This window comes from Hypanus sabinus, chromosome 2 (genome assembly GCF_030144855.1).
Source record: "Hypanus sabinus isolate sHypSab1 chromosome 2, sHypSab1.hap1, whole genome shotgun sequence".
NCBI classification, from domain to species: domain Eukaryota; kingdom Metazoa; phylum Chordata; class Chondrichthyes; order Myliobatiformes; family Dasyatidae; genus Hypanus; species Hypanus sabinus.
In genome coordinates, this window is record NC_082707.1 from 161654020 (window position 1) to 161678711 (window position 24692).

A 24692-nucleotide genomic window follows, 5' to 3' on the forward strand; every position below is an offset into this window, starting at 1 on the left:
AAAGCTAACTGAACATGGACATTGCACAGAGATTAATGGTGAGCACCTCCCATTGCTTTTGCTGAAAGATGAAAAATGCTGGACCAATGCAAATATAAATTGATATTGTTAGGAACTGCTAGGAGAGGAGGTTACCAAATGATTCAAATTGGCATTACATAATATACGTGTACTAGAAACCAGCTGAAGTATTGTCCCTATTGTTTTTCTATGATCTGTTATCATTTTAGAAATGCCACTGTAGCACCATTCTGATTCACTCCATGGCAAAATGTGATTTCACATAACATATACACAAATATTTTATTTGTAGAGACGAAAGACTACTGTTTCTGGAACCTGGAGCAACGTTCCCTGTAATAGTTTTTCCAGCTGATACGCCAACTGTGGATTACTGTGAGCAGGAAAGTTTTACACGGCCTGAAAACTGCACACCGGGTTGTAGAATAGAAAATGCCAGCTGCACAGCGACAAAAGCTAGGTACACTGGAGCATTTCGGTTACCGTGTGGCCACGCACCCCCGCAACTTGAGGGAACAGTTCTGGAACAACAATCTGCTGAAGGAACTTAGTGGATTGAGCAGCTTTTGTAGAGGAAGCAATTTTCAATGTTATGGGTAGAAACATGCACTAGGACTGAATTATGACATTTATATTTTTATGTGGCATTTTTGTTTCTGTTTATTATTAAACGCACATTGCATAAATTTTAAACTAAAGTATAAGCCCTTGTGTTAGTTTCCTGCTCGTATCATTCAATGATATGGTTTCACAACTGCTTTATTCCTTACTCTTAATATTTCTATTCCTAACTTCTATATTTGCAATGAATAAACTAGCTAACTTTTGATGGCTAACTAAAGGAATGCTGAACTGGTGCAATTCTTTTAATCATAATACACAGGCATTATTGAAGAGCTTACAAAATAAAACTATTTCCTACCAGGAGGGTTCACAGCCAAACACAATGTGAATGCTCAACAGAAGCATGTTCCAGAAAATTTTCCATCTGCCACGGAACTGCAAAAAGTACACGGGAGTCCAGTCATGCTTGGAAACATGCCCCAGCATCACAGAAAAGTCTGTCCTATTCAGAGCATGCATCTCAGAAATATCTGAACTGAAATTATAAATTAAAATTTCATTTTGTTTAACAATACATGGTGCTTCCTGTTGTTAGGAATTATTTCAAATTTAGCCCATTTAAAAATATATGCTGTATTCATTAAACCCATCTGGATCAAATGCTTTACTGTTATTTTTAAATTATGCAATATTTTCACTTTACTTTTAAACAACTTAAAAGCTTTGGACAACAAAACTTGCTGTCCTTTTTAACAACCACTCTGAGTTTAGTCATGGTACATATGTGAAATGTGCATGCTATATTCCAAACAGCAAATGACACTAAGATCTAGGGCAGTAGAAACTCCGGGAACACATCTTACTTCAGAATATCAAACACTTTCACCTAATGAAGTGATAATTTTTTTCTTCACCTTCTTATTAAGGGACTATATATTCTAAATGCTGGTGCAAACGTCCAACTTCACGGTTAACACAGACATAGAATGCCAGCCAATCAAACATCTACTGCAGGATCCCTTAATTAGAATCTTCCCACGTAACATCTCCCACTCTGTCACTAAGGAGATCACACACACTTATTATGTGTCAGTGCATGAGACATTCCACCCCCGCCAGTCACTCACTTCCAAAAGCTAAGACATTAAAAAATTAGCTTAAAAATAATAGTATGTCCTGTTCAATCCTAACAATCTACAAGAGCTTTAAAATATGTATTGAAGCTTGCAAGATTCTGAGGGTTTTGAGGGTCTATGTGGAGAATATGTATCCTTTTGTGCAAGAAACTACAACTGGGTGCTGTTGTTTTAAAGTAAAGTGTCACTCATTTAGTTCAGATGAAATGACATCAGAAGATTGAAGTATTTGGAGCTCTATTTTACTTCAAAGGGGAGTTGAAGCAAAGATTTTGATTACTTTTAAGGCAGGGAAAGATAGGCACTTAGTAAGCTAAGGGGTGAAAGGTCACTGGAAAGGCATGGTCCTGTTGAATTGAAGCGAAGGTTTGAGAGACTTACTCCTTTTAATTTTTATGTTTCTTAAGTATCCCTCCAGGAAAAAGTGTATCCTACAGGAACATGTATCCCATCATGAACAAAATGAACATAACAGCTTCCCTTTTGACAACTGAGGTCCACTTTGAAGGAGCTACACTGGTGAGCCTAAGGTTCCAGCAAGAGTGATAGAACTCATCAAATTTCACTTGTTCTGTGAAAAACAAATACTGACAAACACATACTCACTATTTCCATCTGTGATGTGTAGATTCTTCAGTGGTATTAAAGTCATTTCTAGCACAAACGCCAAATCCCCAACCACTGAGAGTCAGGACATTGTCTGTTGTAGAGAACACAAAGATGGCCTTGGGGTGAGTGCCCTTTATTCCATTCTAGAGCAAAATATTGAATCCAGCTTTTGCACTAGCCTTGACACATAGTGTAGCGGTGTGCTACACGCAGCACTAAAATTACGGCACGGAGTCGGTAACGGCAGTCGAAGGAAAAAACTCTATTCGAAATCCTCAGCCTCACTTTTAAGCCTCCCTCAACCTGCCCCCCATGGCGCAGAGGCTCCGAAGCTCTGTGCTCGCAAACCCCCGTAGGCTATCTAATTGTGAGCCGGTTCGGATGTGCCAGGAAATGGGTCGCCACAATATGCCTACAAAAGAATGGGAAGGCCCCAGGAACCACAATGAAATTGTAACACCATCATTGATAAACTTCAATCACAAGTTCAAAGTTCAAAGTACAATTATTATCAAAGTATGTATACATCATACAGCCTTGAGATTTGTCTCCTTACAGGCAGCCACAAAACAAAGAAACCCAATAGAACCCATAAAAAAAAAATCAGACACCTAATGTGCAGAGAAATAAAACAGATCATGCAAGTAATAAGAATAAGAAAATAGCACTGAGAATGAGGGTGAGTCCACAGACACAAAGCCTGGAGCAGCCACTTCTTCAGCATGGAGCCAAGTAAACATAGTGGAACAGCAAGCAGGACCAGCCCGAGACTTGTTTTTGGTCTCAACACGCTGCTTTTTAAATCTGGTCCAGCATTTAAGTCATCCAAGCATCGGGTCGTTCCTCGCTCTATGACCCATGCCCTGTCACTTTCATATGCTCTGGGCCTGGACACCGCCACCGCATTTTGCCCCAAATCCGACGTTTCTAAATCAACCTGGTGCTTAGATCAATCAGATCTTGGGTCTTTCCTCACTTTCGGTTTAGGTGGACGTGCCTCAACTCTTCCTCGCTTCCACTCAACTGACTTTGCCTCACCTCCGCTCACATCTAATCTGTCTCGACCTCACCTCAGCTTCACCTCATACCCGCTCACTTCAACCCTCGACTCTTCAACGCCTCCACCCACCTCTCTATTGTTTGCGGCGATTGTTTACCATAAATTTTACCAGTAATAGTGTTAGTAATAAAGTATTTAGTTGGGTTCCTTGTTTTGTTTTCCACCAATGAGTAGTCAATGGGCATCACCGGTGCCATCTCAAACCAGAAGATCAGTGCCATATTAATCCACAACGTCATTCACATTTTGATGGGGAAGATTTGAAACTCTGTAACTGTGAGTTAGAAAGAAGACGTTCAGTTACAGAGTGGCTGCCACAGAGAAAACTGCCAGCAGGGTTCCTCCTAAAGAGCTGTTCCCAGAGTTACAGAAGGGGTTTGTCTGGAGGCACTGTGGACGTGATCTCACCACACAACTGTCCAAGGGAGAGGCACTCAGCAGCGCCATCTACTGCCATTTTTTATATCATTAAGGCCTTTCACCCTTGAATTGAAAAGGGCAGGGAAGATACCCGAGATATCTTTTCTTTTCACATGTTTGCTTCACTGGGGTATATAAGGCATGAACTTAACCAATGGATTTACAACAGATTCAATATCAAGCAAAACAATATCGTGCCCAACACTTTTGCCCTTTTTTTTTTGCCATAAGGCTGCGTCAGCCTCCGATCAGCTCCTCTCTGATATGAAACTAATCTACAAGACTAATGGGAAAATATTCAACCTGGTGATAGGTTCAACTGAACCATTTCTCTAGGCCCCAAACAATGCTCAAAGTCCTACCACTTTCCAGGCTCCAGTCAGTATAGAAACCCTCCTCCCCCCACATCCCTCTTCCACAGCACTTCCTCATTCTTGAAGACCAGCTTCTGGTGACAGAATTCCAGGCCCCAGTCCTCATTTCTGGACTGAACAATGCCACTAGGAGGTTTTAGGTGGAATCTTCATCAATGTTTGGGATGGATTTTCCACAAGAATCATGGTTTGTGGGATGTTGTGACACTTTCACCAAAGATCAAATCAGAGGCTCATGGCCAGGAAAATGGTCTTCCTACATTGAACAGAGCCTGAGATCGGGAGTTGCAATTAACGAAGAATATGCTTTTACGCCACCATAAACCATCCAGGCCATGCTTCCATCATCAACAGCACTCACCATCCAGGCCATGCTTCCATCATCAACAGCACTCACCATCCAGGCCATGCTTCCATCATCAACAGCACTCACCATCCAGGCCATGCTTCCATCATCAACAGCACTCACCATCCAGGCCATGCTTCCATCATCAACAGCACTCACCATCCAGGCCATGCTTCCATCATCAATGGCACTCACCATCCAGGCCATGCTTCCATCATCAATGGCACTCACCATCCAGGCCATGCTTCCACCATCAATGGCACTCACCATCCAGGCCATGCTTCCACCATCAATGGCACTCACCATCCAGGCCATGCTTCCACCATCAATGGCACTCACCATCCAGGCCATGCTTCCATCATCAATGGAACTCACCATCCAGGCCATGCTTCCATCATCAATGGCACTCACCATCCAGGCCATGCTTCCATCATCAATGGCACTCACCATCTAGGCCATGCTTCCATCATCAACAGCACTCACCATCCAGGCCATGCTTCCATCATCAACAGCACTCACCATCCAGGCCATGCTTCCATCATCAATGGCACTCACCATCCAGGCCATGCTTCCATCATCAACAGCACTCACCATCCAGGCCATGCTTCCATCATCAACAGCACTCACCATCCAGGCCATGCTTCCATCATCAACAGCACTCACCATCCAGGCCATGCTTCCATCATCAACAGCACTCACCATCCAGGCCATGCTTCCATCATCAACAGCACTCACCATCCAGGCCATGCTTCCATCATCAACAGCACTCACCATCCAGGCCATGCTTCCATCATCAACAGCACTCACCATCCAGGCCATGCTTCCATCATCAACAGCACTCACCATCCAGGCCATGCTTCCATCATCAACAGCACTCACCATCCAGGCCATGCTTCCATCATCAACAGCACTCACCATCCAGGCCATGCTTCCATCATCAACAGCACTCACCATCCAGGCCATGCTTCCATCATCAACAGCACTCACCATCCAGGCCATGCTTCCATCATCAACAGCACTCACCATCCAGGCCATGCTTCCATCATCAACAGCACTCACCATCCAGGCCATGCTTCCATCATCAACAGCACTCACCATCCAGGCCATGCTTCCATCATCAACAGCACTCACCATCCAGGCCATGCTTCCATCATCAACAGCACTCACCATCCAGGCCATGCTTCCATCATCAACAGCACTCACCATCCAGGCCATGCTCTCTTCTTGCTTCTGCCATTGGAAAGAAGGTAAAGAAGTCTTAGGACCCTCACCACCAGGTTCAGGAACAGGATTATGATACAACCATTAAGCTCCTGAACCAAAGTGGTTCACTTCACTCAACACTGATCTGATTTCACAAGCTATAAACTTGCTTTCAAAGACCCTACAATTCATATGTTCAGTATTACTTATTTGCTATTTATTTGTGTACCTTTTGTTTTGTTTTTGTACTTGCACTGTTTACCTTCTTTTCTGTCTTTGTGCATCGTTTTTCATTGATTCTATTGTACTTCTTGAGCTGTAATGTGAATGCCCATGAGAAAATAATCTCAGGGTTGTATATAGTGCCAAATAAGTACTTTGATCATAAAAATGTCTCTTGAAACTTTTAAGTGAAGAATTTGACAATCTTGACTATTACATCACTTGCATTATGTAGTTAACAGTTTCCCTCAGCCGTTCCAGCTACACTTCTATTCATTAATGTATAACTTGACTTCAAATATTTTAATAAAGTTATACCCTAAACTTTACCAGATGCAATTCAAATTGCATCATTGACATGGCTTTGGACTACCCTGTGGTATGACCTCACATTGCAAGCCATGACAGCACGCAGGTTCAAGCCCTTGATTTTTACTTGGTGATCATGTGATAATTGGCCCAACACACCCCGTGTTGTTTATTTGTGTATGGGATTGCAACAGTAGCCTGACCTACTAGGAACTTAAATTGGTTTGACGTTCTTCTGGTAGCAATCTCATTTGTGCATCTTTATTCTTATTAAAGTAGCCCACAAACTAGTCTTGTTGAGACCAGAAAGAACAGGAAATAATAATTCTTCATCACCTTCTTGAGATAAGCGGTTCTTACGAATCATGGAAAGCCACTATCCTTCCTTGTTTCTAAGTAATTTCTATTGTCCAAAATTTCTGTTCTAATCAATACAAACATAATGTGATGGCTATTAAGCAGCTTTCATGTTCAATAGATTAATTATTTTTCTGCCAAGTAAATTAATACTAAATTCAAACAAGAACTAGTATTCTTACTCCACTATATATCTACAATATTAAATTTCCTAGCAAAATCAGACACATTGAGTTAGCTTTCTAGCTGTTTAAAATGTACACTAATATATACAGCAGTCGGCTGCTGAGCAAATCTCACTCTCTACATAACACATTCCCCTTTGCAACTCCCACACAGACTGGCTACTGCATCCTTCCAGGAAACCATCTGCTCTTGTAATTTTTATTCAGTTGTCACTTTCCTTCCCTGGTAATTTATTGGTTTACGCACAAGCACATACCTCATGTATGTGTGCAGCAGTTTTATGTAAGCCATGCACAGACGTCATAACCATGGGGATTGGAGGGGAGGATTACAGAAACCAAAAATAATCAGCATTGGACAGCGTTAGTCAGAGTCCAATTTGCCTCAACAACTGTGTTATTTCAGCTGGTTAGCAATATCTATATTTCTCCACTAACTTCAAGCAATATGCAGCATTTGAATTTCAAATAGATTTGCTTTAAATTGCAAATAGATTAGCAAGATAATAAAATGAATTCAGATCCTGTGGAGGGTTTTATTCCCTTCAAAACAATAATGTGAAATCCCAGTCCCATCTAAAGTGCATTGTTCTATTGTCTAAGCCATTGCAGGAACAGAACAATGCTTTCCCTGGCTTCAAAATTACACCGTGTGCACTTCATCCCCACTGATAAAAGATTAGCACATGCATCCATCAGTTTATTTTGACACAGTGATTGAAATATATTCCAATGAGTTTCAACATTAAAAACTACCCCACCTTGATATCGGTGGAAATTTGAAGGGTAGAAATTCACATTCTGATACTGGCAACTTGAAAATTCTTGTTTCTTTATTTATTTTTTGGAAGTTAACATGCAATATAAATTAAATGGAGTGAATGAACTTCATAACTTTCTTTCATTGTTAATCTTATTCCAAGTACATATTAAATGTTTAAAAGACTTCCTTGTCATCATCATTATGTGCCGTGTTGTATGACATGGGCGATTATGGTCTTGACCATGATCATTACAAAAATAGAAAACCTACAGCACAATACAGGTCCTTCGGCCCACAAAGCTGTGCTGAACATGTCCCTACCTTAGAACTACCTAGGCTTTACCCATAGCCCTCTATTTTTCTAAGCTCCATGTAGCCATCCTGGAGTCTCTTAAAAGATCCTATCGTTTCCACCTCCACCGCCACTGCCGACAGCCCATTCCATGCACTCACCAGTCTCTGCATAAAAAACCTACCCCTGACATCTGCTCTGTACCTACTTCCAAGCACCTTAAAACTGCGCCCACTCATGCTAGCTATTTCGGCCCTGGGAAGAAGCCTCCAACTATCCACATGATCAATTCCTCTCATTATATTGAACACCTCTATCAGGTCGCCTCTCATCCTCCATCATTCCAAGGAGAAAAGGCCGAGTTCACGCAACCTATTCTAATAAGGCATGCTCCCCAATCCAGGCAACATCCTTGTTCGTGGCAACTTTTTCTCCAGAAGTGGTTTGTCTGTGCCTCCTTCTGGCCAGTGTCTTTACAAGACGGTGGGCCAGCCAATATCTATACTTTTCAGCGATTGTCTGCCTGGCGTCAGTGCTTGAATATAGGACTTGTGATATGCAACAGCTGCTCATATGACCATCCACCCCTGCTTCCATGACTTTGTGTGACCCTGAATGGGGCTACGCAGGTGCTACACTTACGCATTGTTGACCTGCAGGCTAGCGGAGGGAAGGAGCGCCTTACACCTCACCCCGCACCCACGTTTAACAGACATTGTCAGATGGAGCTCATTCTCTGGAGGGATTTCTTCCCCTGACCAGGAATCTGCTAGTTTTTCTTTAATCAAATGCAATATGCAGTATGCCCGACAAACTTGCTAGCAGATGGCAGCTAACTAATTTTGCCTAACCTAACCCAAGAATAGCCAAGTAGCTGAATTTGCTCTCTCTCAGTGATAAACTCCCGTGTAGTATTACCCTTCAACCATCAGATTCATGAAGCAGTATGGATAACTTCACTCATGTCAACACTGAACTTATTCCACAAACTATAGACTCACTTCCTAGGACTCTACACCTCATGTTCTCAGTATTATTTATTTATTTAAGTGTCTGTCTATCTGGCCACTTACATATCTATTTATTGATTGATTTACACAGTTACCTTCTTTTGCACATTGGTTGTTTGTCAGTCTCTGGGTGTGGCTTTGCATTGATCCTATTGCATTTCTTTGTTCTATTATGAATGCCTACTAGAAAATAATCTCAGGGTGCTATATGGTGATATATACGTACTATGATAATAATGTCTCTTGAAACGATTCATTGAAAGATCTTGTCTCAACATCTTTTTTTTCTTCAGATGTGATTTCATCCCTGGAGATTCACTCTTTCTGAGATACTCAAAACACCCTGTTTGGTCTTAGCAATTATTTTACCATTAAAGTGATTTAAATGTCAGTTCTTCCCCATTCTGATGTTTGATCAGAACAAAAACTGAACCTCTTGACAATGTCTGTGTGTTTTTATGCATTGAGTTGCTGCCACATAATTAGCTGATTATATATCAAAGTTCAAAGTCAAAGTAAATTTATTATCAAGGAAGATATTTTCTTGCAGGCATACTCAGTAAATCAATGAAAGACCATACCCAACAGGACGGACAAACAACCAATGTGCAAAAGACAACAAACTGTGCAAATACAAAAGAAAAAATAATAAATAAATAAACAATAAATATCGAGAACATGAGTTGAAGAGTCCTTGAAAATGAGTCCACAGGTTGTGGGAACATTTCAATAATAGGGCAAGTGGAGTTGAATAATGGTTTAAGTGCCTGTTGTTTGAGGGGTAATACTTGTTCCTGAATTTGGTTGTGTGAGTCCTGAGACTCCTGTGCCTTGTACCTGATGGCAGCAGCAAGAAGAGAGCATGTCTTGGGTGGAAGGAGTCCCTGATGATGGATGCTGCTTTCCTGCAGCAACGCTCCATAAGATGTGTTCAGTGGTGGATAGGTCTTTCCATCTGATGGACTGGTCAATATCCACTACTTTTTATAGAATTTTCCATTCAAGGGCGTTGGCATTGGCATTTCCATTCCATACTGTGATGCCACCAGTCAATGTACTCCCCACCACATATCTCTAGAAGTTTGTCAAAGTATTACATGTCATTTCAAAACTTCATAAACTTCTAAGGAATTCTAAAGATATTTGCCTAATGTCACAAACATGGACTCTACTGCAAGGTCTACACATGGGCACAGGCAGGGTGAGAAACAGGCTGAACAATCACGCTCATGAGGGTGCACGTTCCAGCTAATTAGTGTTCCGTCATGGTGGTATTTAACTCCCTTCTTTTCATTCCAAAATTACAGCAACCTTTACACTTTTTGCTTAACCTCATCCTCGTCTAGGAAAGCAAACTATTGTTACAACAGGTGCTGGCAAGGAGTAGTATTCATTTTGTATTAGTTATAGTTTCCAGCCACAGTGATGGCATTAACTTTCTGCTTGACAGCTTTAATTAATGGCCCTATTGGCCTAACATTTATTGCTTATCTTTTCCTATAAGTTCCGCAGCAGTTCTCATTAAAGTCAGTGAACTGTTGATGTGCTTCAGTCTCTCTCTCTCTCATATGACTTTAATGAGAACTGCTGAAGAATTTAAAGGAAAAGATAAGCAATAAATGCTCCCCGAAGTTAGACCATATCCGAATGTGTTAACACATCAATGAGCAGGTATACCTAGTAAAGTGGCCACTGAGTGACAATAAGACAACCACAAGTCTGTTCTGCTCCTTTGGGCTTCTTACCTCGATCCAGACTAAATCCAGATCATGACTTTCTAAATGAATATTCTTTTCAACTTTTGATCTGATTTCATCCTTTACTAAGAGCACCTTTCCCTTCTATTCATCCTTGGATATTCTGCACCTTTTCAATGTTCATAGGCATTTTATTTTTTTTTTGGTCCTATTGGCCCTATTATCATTTTTTTCTTACCAGAACCCTGTGCATCAATGTACTCTTTTGATTTGAAACTCTGTACTTCCCTGAAACAATTGGATTATCCAGGCCCCAATCTTTTTCCTGCACCATTTCTTTGCCCTTGCTCTTTGGGATTCCACGTTCTGCTCCACTAGGACCCATCCTCTACTTTCTTAACTTAAAGCTCCATTGTACTTCCAGATCTATTCCCTGGTCTGAAAACGAGTCAGATGCAGTACTCATCTAGGGGCTACTGAACTGTAGAGAGACTTAAGACACAACCACATGGGTAATAGGTATAATTTCTTTTAGGATATTAATAAATTAGGTATATTTCAACAATCTAGTAGTTTTATGGTTAATACGAACACCTTTTTTATATTTCAGATTTATTTGATTAATTAAATGGAAATACCCGCAACTACCATGGTAGAATTTGATCCCATGCCTTGGGATCCTGAGTCTCGATCTCTGGTTGGTAAGATATTTGCATAACTACACCTAAACCTGCTTTATCCTGCAACATCGGTTAGACTTTGAAAGCAATGTAGAATGCTCCTTGAGACCCCAGGAAAAAAAAAAATTTCCCTCCTCTAGCAGAATGTCCTTTCTTAACCCCAGATCACAATTCTCTCCAGGTATTCTCCCTAATCATGGTCTGACTGTCATAAACGTTCCAGAAGGTAATGGTAATAGTTTCCTGCTACTCAGGGTGACTTTTCCCTCAAGCAACATCCGGCTGACTCTTCAAACCAGGTCAAATGAAAGGCGGTACATGAAGACAAAATCTAAGAGTAAAATTTCCCGCGGTTTTCATTCCCTGCACCTCCCTGAAGCCATTATCCCCATGAATCTCACATAACTCTTACCAGAGAATGAAATCTGTACTCTGGTTTCTCAAGAACAAATACATCGTGTGTGACTTATTTGCAACCTTGAGGCAAGAGTTAGCAATATTTTTGGACTTTTGCCTAGATAGTGTTTAAGCTTAACTGATATACTGGGTCAATTCACTCACATACAATAAAGTACAAACTGGTTATCGGCTCTTACTGTATATTCACACTGCACAATATCCATCTGCTCAGATGGACACCAATGAATTAGTTGATTGAAGAAAGGCTTTCTGGTCTGTCAAGTCCACTTACCATTTCCATTTGCGCCACAGGCTGTGCCCAATCACTATGTTATACTCCAAACCTCAATTGTTTCGACTTTGCCCTACGTTAAAACAATGCCGATAAAATTTGGATCCTCAGGATTAAAAGTCTGCACCCTTTGGTGTCAGTGGATCCCGAATCAGTTTCAAGTTGGTATCCAACAGCAAGGATGCACTGCAGTGTGGAAAGCACTGAAGACTCAGTGGGGAGAGCTAAGCCTCACTTCAAAGAAAGAAAGCATTGCATTTATGATCTGAATGATCCGGCATTCATCCAGCTCCAGCTGTAACTCCCTGGCACGGATTGTGAGAAGCTGCAGCTGGATGCACTTCTCACAGTTGTAGTCATCAGGGACACTGGAGGTCTCCCTGCCTTCCCGGGCCCTGAAGAAGGAGCATCCAGCTGGCGTATCTACTGTCCTAGCTGAGCAGATATAAAAAAGGGATGGGGGAAAGAATATTAACACAGAACTTTTCTTTGATTTTTCTGATGAAAGCCTCTCTTCACAGAAGCCTCGAAGAGCTAAAGCTTCAAGATCTGCATTCTGACTCTATCCACTCAAACAGTCGATGTGCTTCCCCCTGCCTTCCTTTAATTTGCCCTTGCTAATCAACCCCAAACACTGACTGGTCACTGGTCAAAGCTCTTTTTCTTGCAATAGATATGGCCTGCAATTCCAATGGGAGATAGAAAGTGCATGCCAAAAGGGCAATGTTACGATAATCATGGGGGAATTCAATGTCCAGTTAGATTGGGAAAATCAGATTGCTGCTGGATTACAGGAGGGGGAATTTCTAGAGTGCCTGTGAGATGGCCTATTACAGCAGCTTGTGGTTGAGCCCACTAGGGGATCAACTATTCTGAATTGGATGCTGTGCAATAAACCAGAATTGATTAGAAAGCTTAAGGTAAAAGAACCCTTAGGGGAAAGTGATCATAATGGAGTTTAGGAGGGTTGATGGCCTCTAACGGTGACTCCTTTGCTTGCACCTTTGGAAACAGCTCTATTTCTGCCTTTAGTATCTTTAGTTTTTCCGTTCAGGGTTCTTTTGAAGACCCTGACATGGAGTTACATGCAGACTTCGGTTCTTTGCAGGAATGGGACCCGTTCTCGGGGTTCCATGACTGGCCACTATTCGACATGACGAGGGTTTGGCCTGAGAATCATGATCGTGTTCGGAAATCTAAGATCTCAAGGCTCTGGAGAGGGGCGGATCAAGGGTCGGTGTCACGGCCAGAGTCTCGTGTGTCATCAGGGAGGCCGGAAAGTCTTTTGTTATGGGATGAAATGCAGAGCTTTTCGGGTAACTTTGGACTGTGTCTTTGTTATCGCTTAGCGCACACTTGGGCTTGGCGATAGTACCAATGCGCGTTTTTTTCTGGTGGGGGGAGGGGGGATTGCTGCTCACTGCCACTTATGCGCGGGAGGGGGGAGCTGGGGGGGACTTCGGGGTTGTCACGTTTAACTGCCATTCATTCTTTGGGGTACTTGTCCGTTTTCCTGGATGTTTAGCAAAGAACAGACATTTCAGGATGTATATTGTATACATTTCTCTGACATTAAATTTGACCTTTGAACCTTTGAATTCACCCTGAAATTTGAGGAGAAGCAAAAGTCAAATGTGTCAGTGCTACAGTGGAGGAAAGGGGATTACAGAGGCATGAGGGAGGAGTTGTCCAGAATTGATTGAAAAAGAACACTGGCAAGGATAATGGCAGAGCAGCAATGGCTGACATTTCTGGAAGCAATTCGGAAGGCACAGGATATATACATCTCAAAAAGGAAGAAGTATTCTAAAGGAAAGATGACAGAACCATGGCTAACAAGAGAGGTCAAAGCCAACATAAAAGCCAAAAGGAGGGCATCTAATAGAACAAAAATTAGTGGGAATTTAGAGGAATGGAAAGCTTTTAAAAACTAACAGAAGGCAACTTAAAAAGTCATTAAGAAAGTAAAGATGAAATATGAAAGTAAGCCAGCCAATAATATTAAAGAGGACAGTAAAGGTTTTTATCAGACGCATAAAGTGTAGGCAATAGTGAATATCAGATTGCTGGAGAGGTAGCAATGAGGGAACAACAAGATGCTGGAAGAACTGAATAAGCATTTTATGTTAGGTGTGGAAGACACTAGCAAAATGGTGGAAGTTCCAGGTGACGGGGGCATGGAGTGTGTGAAGTTACCAAAACTAGAGAGAAGGTTCCTGAGAAACTGAAAGGTCTGAAGATTGGTAAGTCACCTGAACCAGACGGTGTACACCCCAGAGTTCTGAAAGAGGTGGCTGCAGAGATCAAGCGGCATTGGTAATGATCTTTCAAGAATCACGAGATATGGAATGGTTCTGGAAGACTGGAAAATTGCAAATGTCACTCAACTCTTCAAGGAGGGAGAGAGGCAGAAGAAAGGGAATTATAGACTGGTTAGTCTGAACTCAGTGGTTGGGAAGATGTTGACATTGATTATTAAGGATGAGGTCACAGGGTACTTGGAGGCACGTGATAAAAGTCAACATGGTTTCCTCAAGGGAAAATCTTGCCTGACAAATCTGTTGGAATTCTTTGAAAAAATAACAAGGATAGACAAAGTAAGAATCAGTTAATGATGTAAACTTGGATTTTCAGAAGGCCTTTGGCACACATGAGGCTGGCTAACAAGCTACAAGCCCATGGTATTACAGGAAAGATTCTAGCATGGATAAAGCAGTGGCTGATTAGCAGGCGGCCAAGAATGGGAATAAAGGGAGCCTTTTCTGGTTGGCTGTTGGTGTCTAGTGGTTTTCCACTGGTGTCTCTGTTGGGATCAATTCTTTATCCATTCTATGTCAATGATTTAGATGATGGAATTGATGGCATATAGGAAGAAGATTGAAAATCTGGCTGAGTGGTGTCACAATCAGTTACTCAATGTCAGTAAGACCAAGGAGCCTTATTATGGACTATAAGAGGAAGAAACTGGAAGTCCATGAGCCATTCTCATTGGGAACCTAAAGGTGGAGAGGATCAGCAATTTTAAATTCCTCAGTCTTAACATTTCAAAGGACCTTTCCTGGGACCAGTTCATAGGAGCAATTACAAAGAAAGCATGGCAGAGCCTCGGCTTTCTTAGAAGATTATGATAACTTGGCATGACAAGGTTTCCAGCATCTTGTTATTAAGATTGGAAAGTGCTTTGAAGATATTTATAACAGATACCAGGAATGAAAGATTTACAGGAAAAAGCTACATTAAGTGAGATTGTTCTCTGGGGTTCAATATCCTGGGTAACTACACCTGGTGCTATAATAAAATCATTTGTCTGAGTTAATATGAAGTGATGGAGGCATTGATCATGTGGATAGTCAGAGGCTTTTCCCCAGTGCTGAAATGGCTAGCACAAGATGGCACAGTTTTAAGGTGCTTGGAAGCAGGTACAGAGGAGATGACAGGGGTAAGTTGTTTTTTTTTACACAGAGAGTGGTGAGTGCGTGGAATGGGCTGCCGGCGACAGTGGTGGAGGTGGATATGATAGGGTCTTTTAAGAGACTCCTGGATAGGTACATGGAGCTTAGAAAAATGAGGGCTATAGGTAGGCTATAAGTTCTAAGGTAAGTACATGTTCAGCAAAGTATTGTGGGCTGGAGGGCCTGTATTGTGCTGTAGGTTTTATAAGTTTCTATGTTTTCATTCTACTGTATTAATAATGAGAGATAAAAGTTTTGCTTCCCCATCCTTACAAGTAAGGTTGTAGGTTCATATATCAATTTACAGTATATGTCATTAATACCAATTAATGCTGTACAAGAATGGACTCACTTGCCATAGGGTATTATCCCATTCAAAATCATCACTATATGGAAAACAAAAACTGCGCACTTAACACTTTATACTGTGGAATAACAGGTGTGTCACTATTTGCAACCATTTATTTATATTGTATATATGAAAAAGAACATAATCATCCTTGGTGAAATGGCTGAATCAAGTTAATTTATGAAGGACAACTTATTATTTGGTATTTATTTCCACTAAATTAAATTAAAAACATTCCTCACAATATTTTCAATCAGTTGTCCTTAAATAAAAATCAGTATTTATCCACTCATTATTCCATAATTGAAATGGTTGATTCTATCAGCAGGAGATGACCAGCTCCATGAACAACAATTGGATTTGCTAATCAACGTGTTTCTCATGAATGGCTAATACTGCCAACCATCTATCTAAATAAATTCAGATTTCATTTCCACTAGATAAGCTAAGTGTGTATCTATTCACTCAGTTGAAATACATTAAAACATCATAAAATGAAAACCATACTGAGGCTATGGGCCCACTCGCTGCTCCAGGCTCATGGACTCAAATGTGGTTCAAAATGCTGTTGCCTGCTTTCATTGTTTGCATGTTTTGTGGATTTTTTCTCTTTCTCTGTACATTGGGTGTTGGTCTTTTTTTTAAATTGGGTTCTTTCGGGTTTCTTCCCTTATGGCTGATGTAAGCAAACAAATCTCAAGGTTGTTTAATGTACACATTCTATGTTAATAAATGATTTGAATTCTTTGAAACCTTTGAATTTTATCATAAGTGTATTGCATCTGAATGTTTACCATAATCTTCAGCATCTCATGTGTGCCTCCATTTGAAAGGACACATTAACCTGTTTGAAATATTGGCTGGATCTTGTTGGATGCACCACCATTTTGATATTTAAATAACAGTAAGTGAAGGACTTCATGCAAAACTCCTAGACTTGCTGATGGAAAATGTAGAGCTGTAACTGCTGCAGTAGAATTTTTGCCTCTTGGATTCTTTGTCAGGTTGAATAATGCAGGATCCAAGACTTTTTTGATTCTAATGGGATTATTGGACCAAGGTATTGGAGGCAAAGAAGGTGGTATCATCCTTTTTCTTAATTATTTGAGTTCAGGTTCATAGTTTTGATTATTTCTCTCTAGTTTTAGGTGTTTCAATTAACTATTTTTAAAGTTTTAAAATGTAAATAATTAAGGTGGGGCTTTAACAGTTGTCAAAACTTTCAGGGATGTTTTAAGGGCTGAGTGTCTTTCTTCAGCCATAGGATTCCTTCTCTTATTCAGGCCGGTAAAGTCTGTTAACTGTCACAAGAATGGGAAATATAGACAGAAGGACTATTTCGGCAACATCTGACATTAAGTGATTGTCAGCTATATGTTTAGCCTTCCTGTTTCAGTGAGAGGCGCTCTCACCCACAAGTCAGCAGATTTTAAGTTCCTGTCCTGCGCAAAAGACTTGAGCACGTCAATTTGAACCGTACTGAGGGAGCAGATGCCTAGAAGACCCTTCCTTTTATCTGAGATATGCTCTCTCAGAGAAGATGTACAGATGTAGATTAATTTATTTATCACTTGTTCATTAAAGTGGAGTGAAATGTGTCGTTTGCAGTAACAACCAGCACAGCATAAGGATGTGCTGTGGGCAGCCTACAAGCGTCACCACGCATTCTGGCACCAACATAGCATACCCACAATGCTCAGCAGAACAACATAAAATGCAACAAAATGGAACACATAGAGCAATAAGAATGAAAATAAAATAATTGATCGCTAAGCATCATTCTTACTCCAACTCATCCTATGACAAGCTTGTAATCATGTAAAGCAACATTACTGTACACTTCACTGATAATTCCAAGGCAACTGCAGAATTTCTCTTGGGTAATAGGACAAAAATATTGCCAAATAGAGAGAAAATACAGCCATAAAAGATTTCACAGAAAATTGTGATTATTGGAGCAAGGAGTAAAATGCAATGCAATTCACAAAACGCTAGAGAGAATAGATAATAAGTACATACCTGAACAGCACTTGGAGAATTTTGAACAGTTAATTGCCTCGACAATTTCAGAAGTTATGTAACTATTGTAAAGTTATTTTTAAACTTGTATTATTCACCGAGGTTGCATCATTCATGCATTATTCATATCCATATGGAGTTGGATTGGAGGGTGTAGGCGATACTTTGATTCCCCGCCGATTATAAAGTACAATTAATTCATAAAAACAACATGGAATCAGGAAAGTAAAACAGCTTGACTAATCTGTTGGAGTTTTTTGAGGGTGTAACAAGGATGTTAGACGAGGGTAAGCCAGTAGATGTTGTGTACCTAGATTTTCAGAAGGCATTCAATAAGGTGCCACATAGGAGATTGGTGAGTAAAATCAGAGCTCATGGCATTGGGGGCAGGGTTTCAACATGGATAGAAAACTGGTTGGCAGATAGAAAACAAAGGGTAGCAGTGAATGGGTGTTTCTCAGACTGGCTGGAGGTGACTAGTGGGGTACCACAGGGCTCTGTATTGGGACCACAGCTCTTTACGATTTATGTCAATGATTTAGATGAGGGCATTGAAAACTATATCAGCAAGTTTGCTGACGATACTAAACTGGGTGGCAGTGTGACATGCAAAGAGGACGTTAGGAGAATACAGGGAGACTTGGATAGGCTGAGTGAGTGGGCAGATACTTGGCAGATGTCATTCAATGTGAATAAATGTGAAGTTATCCACTTTGGAAGCAGGAACAAGAGGGCAGAGTATTGTCTGAATGGTGTAGAGTTAGGTAAGGGAGAAATGCAAAGAGACCTGGGAGTCCTAGTTCACCAGTCAATGAAGGTGAATGAGCAAGTGCAACAGGCAGTGAAGAGGGCAAATGGAATGTTGGCCTTTGTTACAAGGGGAATTGAATACAAGAGCAAGGATGTTCTTTTGCATTTGTACAGGGCCCTGGTGAGACCACACCTGGAATATTGTGTACAGTTTTGGTCTCCAGGTTTAAGGAAGGACATTCTGGCAATTGAGGAAGTGCAGCGTAGATTCACTAGGTTGATTCCTGGGATGGCAGGGCTGTCTTACGCAGAGAGATTGGAGAGATTGGGCTTGTACACGCTGGAATTGAGGAGATTGAGAGGGGATCTGATTGAAACGTTTAAGATAATTAAAGGATTTGATAGGATTGAGGCAGGAAATATGTTCCAGATGTTGGGAGAGTCCAGTACCAGAGGGCATGGATTGAGAATAAGAGGTCAGTTATTTAAAACAGAGTTGAGGAAGAGCTTCTTCTCCCAGAGAGTTGTGGAGGTGTGGAATGCACTGCCTCGGAAGACGGTGGAGGCCAATTCTCTGGATGCTTTCAAGAAGGAGCTGGATAGATATCTGATGGATAGGGGAATCAGGGACTGGGTATTGATAGTGAATGATCAGCCATGATCTCAGAATGGCGGTGCAGACTGGAAGGGCCGAATGGTCTACTTCTGCACCTATTGTCTATTGTCTATTGTCTATTTCCATCAATGATGTGGTTATGTAATTGTTAACTTGTCTATATAAAACCTCTGCTTTCTTTTAGATTATATGGAGATGTTCTATTTTATCCAATGAGGTAAATCAGTTGACTTGAGTGGTAGGGGTAAATCAGTTTCTGATGTGTTCATGTCAAGAAAATTCTCCATTTTCTTTCGTCACCTCAGAGTCTCAGAAAGTTTCCATCTGCTTATTCAGGAGTGCACATATCAAATATTCGGTCAAGCAAATCTTCTTATTTCAGCTGCTTTCTTCATGGAATAGTTGAGCATGTCATCAGCAAACACAATGATTTGTCACTAGTCTATGCATCTGAGCAAAGTTCAAAGTACAAAGTAAACTTATTATCAAATATCTTATATGTCACTATATACAACACTAAGATTATCCTATTATACTATTATTCTATACATAACAGAATAAGAACCACAATAAGGAACCTGATGATTGAGGGGCAACAATTGTTCCTGAACCTGTTGGTGTGAGTCCTGTGGCTCCTGTATCTTCTCCCCAAAGGCAGGAACAGGAAGGGAGAATGACTTGAGTGGTAGGGGTTACTGATAATGGATGCTGACTTCCTGCAATAATGCACTATGTAGATGGTCTCAATAGTAGGGAGGGCTTTACCCTTGGTGGACTGGGCTACTTTTTGTAGGATTTTATAGGATTTTCTATTCAAGGGCATTGGTGTGTCCATACCAAGCTGTGATGCAACCAGTCAATATACTCTTCACCACACATCTATAAAAGTTTGTCAGTGTTTTAGATGACATCCTGAATCTTCCCAAGCTCAGAAGGAAGTAGAGGCACTGTTGTGCCTTCTTCATAATTACACTTGTGTTGGGCCCAGGACATGTCCTCTGAAATGATAACAGAGGAATTTAAAGCTGCTGACCCTCTCCACCTCAGATCCTCTGATGGGGACTGACTCATAGCCCCCTGGTTCCTTCTCCTAACGTCAATAATCAACTCCTTGATCTTGCTGACATTGAGAAAGAGGTTGTTGTTATGGCACCATTCAGTAGATTTTCAATCTCCTGTCTATATGTTGATTCATCACCACCTTTGATTCTGCCGACAACAGTGGATCATCAGCAAACGAATATGGCACTGGAGCTGTGTTTAGCCACACAGTCATAAGTATAAAGCGAGTAGAGCAGGGGGCAAAACACAGTCTTGTGGTGCATCTGTGCTGAAGGACGTTGTGAAAGAGATGTTATTGCCAATCCAAACTGACTGGGGTCTGCAAGTGAGGAGATCAAAGATTTATTTGCACAAGGAGGTATTGAGGTCAAAGTCGTGAAGCTTAGTTTTGAGGGGATGATAGTACTGAATGCAGAGCTGTAGTCAATAAGGAGCATCCTGATGTATGACTCTTTGCTGTCCACATGTTCCAGGGTTGAGTGAGGAGCTCTTGAAATGGCATCTACTGTTGATCTGGTGGTCCAGGAGGCAAAAAGGAGCAGATCCAAATCACCTCTCAGTTAGGCATTGATATGTTTCATCACCAACCTCTCAAAATATTTCATCACTCTAGATGTAAGGGCTACTGGGCAATAGTCATGATGACAGGTTGCCATGTTCTTATGCGCCTGTATAAGTGAAGTCTGCTTTAAGCAGGTGGGTACCTCAGACTGTCGAAGCAAGGGGCATCCATCTGCTCCCAGCAGACAGAATTACAGGATTGATTATCCAATATCCTCAATTATAGATGAGGCAATGTTTTTAATTAATGTCATCCAATACAAATGTAGGATTTAAAATCTTCTTACCAATCTAAATCTATTTATAAATATATATTTTATCTAGGAATATTACTTATAATATGCAATACGACTGTGTAAAAGCCTTCTTTCCACCTTGAGTGAGCCACATCACCACTCATGAGGTATCACGATTGCCTCTAAGTAACATGATAAACAAAGTTCAAAGTAGATTTATTATCAAAGTACGTATATGTTGCATATACTACCTTGAGATTCATTTTCTCATAGGGAATCACATCTTAGTTACGTCTTGAAACTGCTCCACTGAAGTCATCTTTTCCTTCCCTTTATCCATTTTTCACATTCACGCTGGTCACAGGCTCCATGTTAGGTGGGAGTGAACAATCACAGCTTGATAGGAGCTGCAGAATTAATGTTGCTTTAATGTCAGAATATTGCTCTGCAAATTGGCTGCAACTCTCATTGCTATGGAAACTGCACTATTACTATGGCATAGTGATTTTTACAGAAGTCTTTTCAAGGACTTCAGATCAGATCTTGGCACCAATCCATTCACGTAAACACACAGTTGAGCCAGAAACCTAAACTACATTAGTGACCAGTGCAATTATATAACAGAATGGAAGAGCACCATAGGTGAGGTTCTGTCTGTGGTCCTCTTTTATATAACCATAAGTCGCAAAAACAATGTTGGAATTATTGTTGTAAGAATCTAAAGAACTAACGCCTTTCCTTGGCTTTCCATTATGATGTCTTACAGTCACTTAATGGTTATCTCACTTCAGAAGAAGTAAACAGGATTATTTTGGTCTCGGTTTAGCAGCTAGTTATACGCCTTGTTCAGGGCTCACCTTAACAAGTCTGTCATGTAGATTGATTGGAACCAGTGCATTGTTAATCTGATACCTGTAAGAGCTTAATAAACTGGGGTGCTGTTGGTAGGTGACCAGCTAGCCTTGTTCACTGGTAGAACCTGGAACAATGCACTAAACAGTGGGGAGTGCAGCATTCTTTACCCTTGCCACTGCAAAAATCTGTAAAATAACATTTAGAATACTTCTTTAGGATGTTTTTATCCTGAGCCTTCCAAATACCGCCCCCCCCCCAAAACTCTAGGCATTGCTGGAGTCCATCCCTGCTAGTGTCCCCTTCAAATCAACCTTGGCCTGCTTCCCTCTCGTACCTTTGTAATACTTGACTGTAATACTGATATATTAACATCAGCCTTTCCCCCTCAGATTGTAGGGTGAATTCTATCATACTGCGATCAAAACTTCCTAAGGGTTCCTTACCTTAAGCAAGAAGGAGTTAGATAGGTATCTTATGGATAGGGGAATCAAGGGATATGGGGACAAGGCAGGAACCGGGTATTGATAGTAGATGATCAGCCATGATCTCAGAATGACGGTGCAGGCTTGAAGGGCCGAATGGTCTACTTCTGCACCTATTGTCTATTGTCTAATCAAAACTGTTTCATTACACAATACCCAATCCAAAATAGCTGATCCCCTAGAGTGCTCAACCATGAGCTGCTCTAAAAGGTCATCTTGTAGGCATTCTGCAAACTCCCCCTATTGGGGTCCAGTACCAATCTGATTTTCCCAATCTACTGCATATTGAAATCTCTCCATGACTATTGTAACACTGCCATTTTGACATGCCTCTTCTACCTCCCATTGCAATTTGTAGTTCACATCCTGGCTACTGTTCGGAGGCCTGTATATAATTCCCATCAGGGTCTTTTTACCCTTGCAGTTCTTAACTCTACCTACAAGGATTCTATATCTTCTGATCCTATGTTACCTCTGTCTAAGGTTTTGATTTCATTTTTTACCAACAGAGCCAAGCTACCCCCTCTGCCTACCACCCTTTCCTTTTGGTACAGTATGTATCATTGAATGTTAAACTCCCAACTATATCCTTCCTCAAAGTTCTGTTCAGAATTAATGAAGGGCATTCCACAAAGTAATTACCCTAGTTGTGCTTGGTCTCTCCAGAGTAGAAGAGATTGGATTAAAAACATTATATAAATTTGAAAGGAGTATACCTTTTAAGCATGAAAAGAATGTTTGGGGCATTGGAGGGCAGGAACGGAGATGAGAGGAATGAGTTTCAAGTGCTTAGACGATATTGATAAAGTATTTCAAATTTGCCGAGTGTTAGATGCTATCAGATGTAACAGTAGCATACTGCAGATGAACGTAGTAATTTTATGAGAGAGTTCTCAGCACAAGCCAGTGTCCACAAATGGCCAGATAACCATGGGAAATATACAACCCATTTTTGCCACACCATTGTCTTAAGATAAGCCCTCACTTTGATATACAGATTTTGGAAAGACACTGCAGATTGTTTTGTTGCTATGAACAAACACAAATGCAATTTATACCTTTGAAGATTTAACCCCATCAATTTGAAAAGGTTTGTTTCCATGCCAACTCTGACTAGAGGAATCGACACTTAAAGTCTAACCTCATAGCATTTGTCCTCATAGCAAAAGCACATTATTCTTTTGCTGAATGATGATGCAGATTGCATACAACAACTTTTTGACAATAGCTACTTCCAAAAAAATTTTTACCCTTTAGAACTGCTTGAATACCTTTCTTTTACGAGTTTGCAATATGTATATATCCTTGTGGTTACATGCTTTCCCAGTACAGTAGTGAGGAGGTACAGTACCTCTCAGTTTTGTATAATGCCATCAAAATCAAAATATTTTAAAACTGTTTCCAATTTCTGCTGACTTTAATCACCGTCACTTCAGCAGTTATTAATGGTCTTGTTTATTAGATAAAACTTTATTTATCGCAAAGGAAATTATTGTTGCAAGGTTGCTCAATCAGAAATATATACTTTAAAATACTAAATGTAACTATTGAGGTACAATAAACAATACAAAATGTGCAAAATACAGATGTGCAATTAAATCATATACTTGTATACTTAAAGAGGAGGAGTTGTAGACTTATAGCGCAGGGAGAAAGTATCTCCTGTGGCATTCATTGACACACCTCGGTAGAATTGGCCTGTTACTAAAGGTGCTCCTCTGATTGTCCATGGAAGGGGTGAGAGGGATTGTCCATAATGCTCCATAGTTTCTGCAACATCCTCCTCTCAGACACAACCAGCAGGGAATCCAGTTCCACCCCAGAACAGAACCAGCCCTCCTCACGAGCTTATCGATCTTCTTGGTGTCAGCTGCTCTCGCCCTGCTGTCCCAGCAGACTACAGTGTAGAACAGAATGCTGGCCACCACTGAGTCGTAGAGCATCTGCAGCTTAGTACTGCAGATGTTGAATGACCGGAGCCTCCTCAGGAAGTACAGTGGGCTCTGTCCCTTGTACAGAGCTTCTGTAATTTTAGTCCAGTCCAGTCTATTGTCCGGTTGAGTTCCCAGGTATTTGTAGTCCCAGACAACTTCTGTTGACGGAGATGGGAATGGAGGGTGTTTTCCACCACAAACTCCTTTTTCCTAGTGATGTTGAGCTGCAGGTGATTCAGCCCACACCCCTCAAGAAAGTTGTCCACCACTCTTCTGTACTCAGCCTCTTGACCCCGGCTGATACTGCCCACAACTGCCATATCGTCCAAAAACCTCGGCAGGTGTCAGGACTTGGAGTTGCATATGGAGTCTGAGGTTTAGACGGTGAACAGGAAGGGAGACAGGACAGTCCTGAGGTGCCCCTGTGCTAAAAGCGA

At 41.0% G+C, this 24692-nt stretch overlaps 1 long non-coding RNA gene across 1 annotated transcript; it reads right to left on the bottom strand.

Annotated features, from left to right (window-relative positions):
• Positions 1–938: 938 nt before the first annotated feature.
• On the bottom strand, positions 939–21367 carry LOC132385851 (uncharacterized). The gene is made up of 3 exons (XR_009509315.1): positions 21236–21367; positions 2328–2421; positions 939–1020 (listed from the first exon to the last, which is right to left on the bottom strand). It is a non-coding gene; the product is annotated as an uncharacterized LOC132385851 (long non-coding RNA).
• Positions 21368–24692: the final 3325 nt, after the last annotated feature.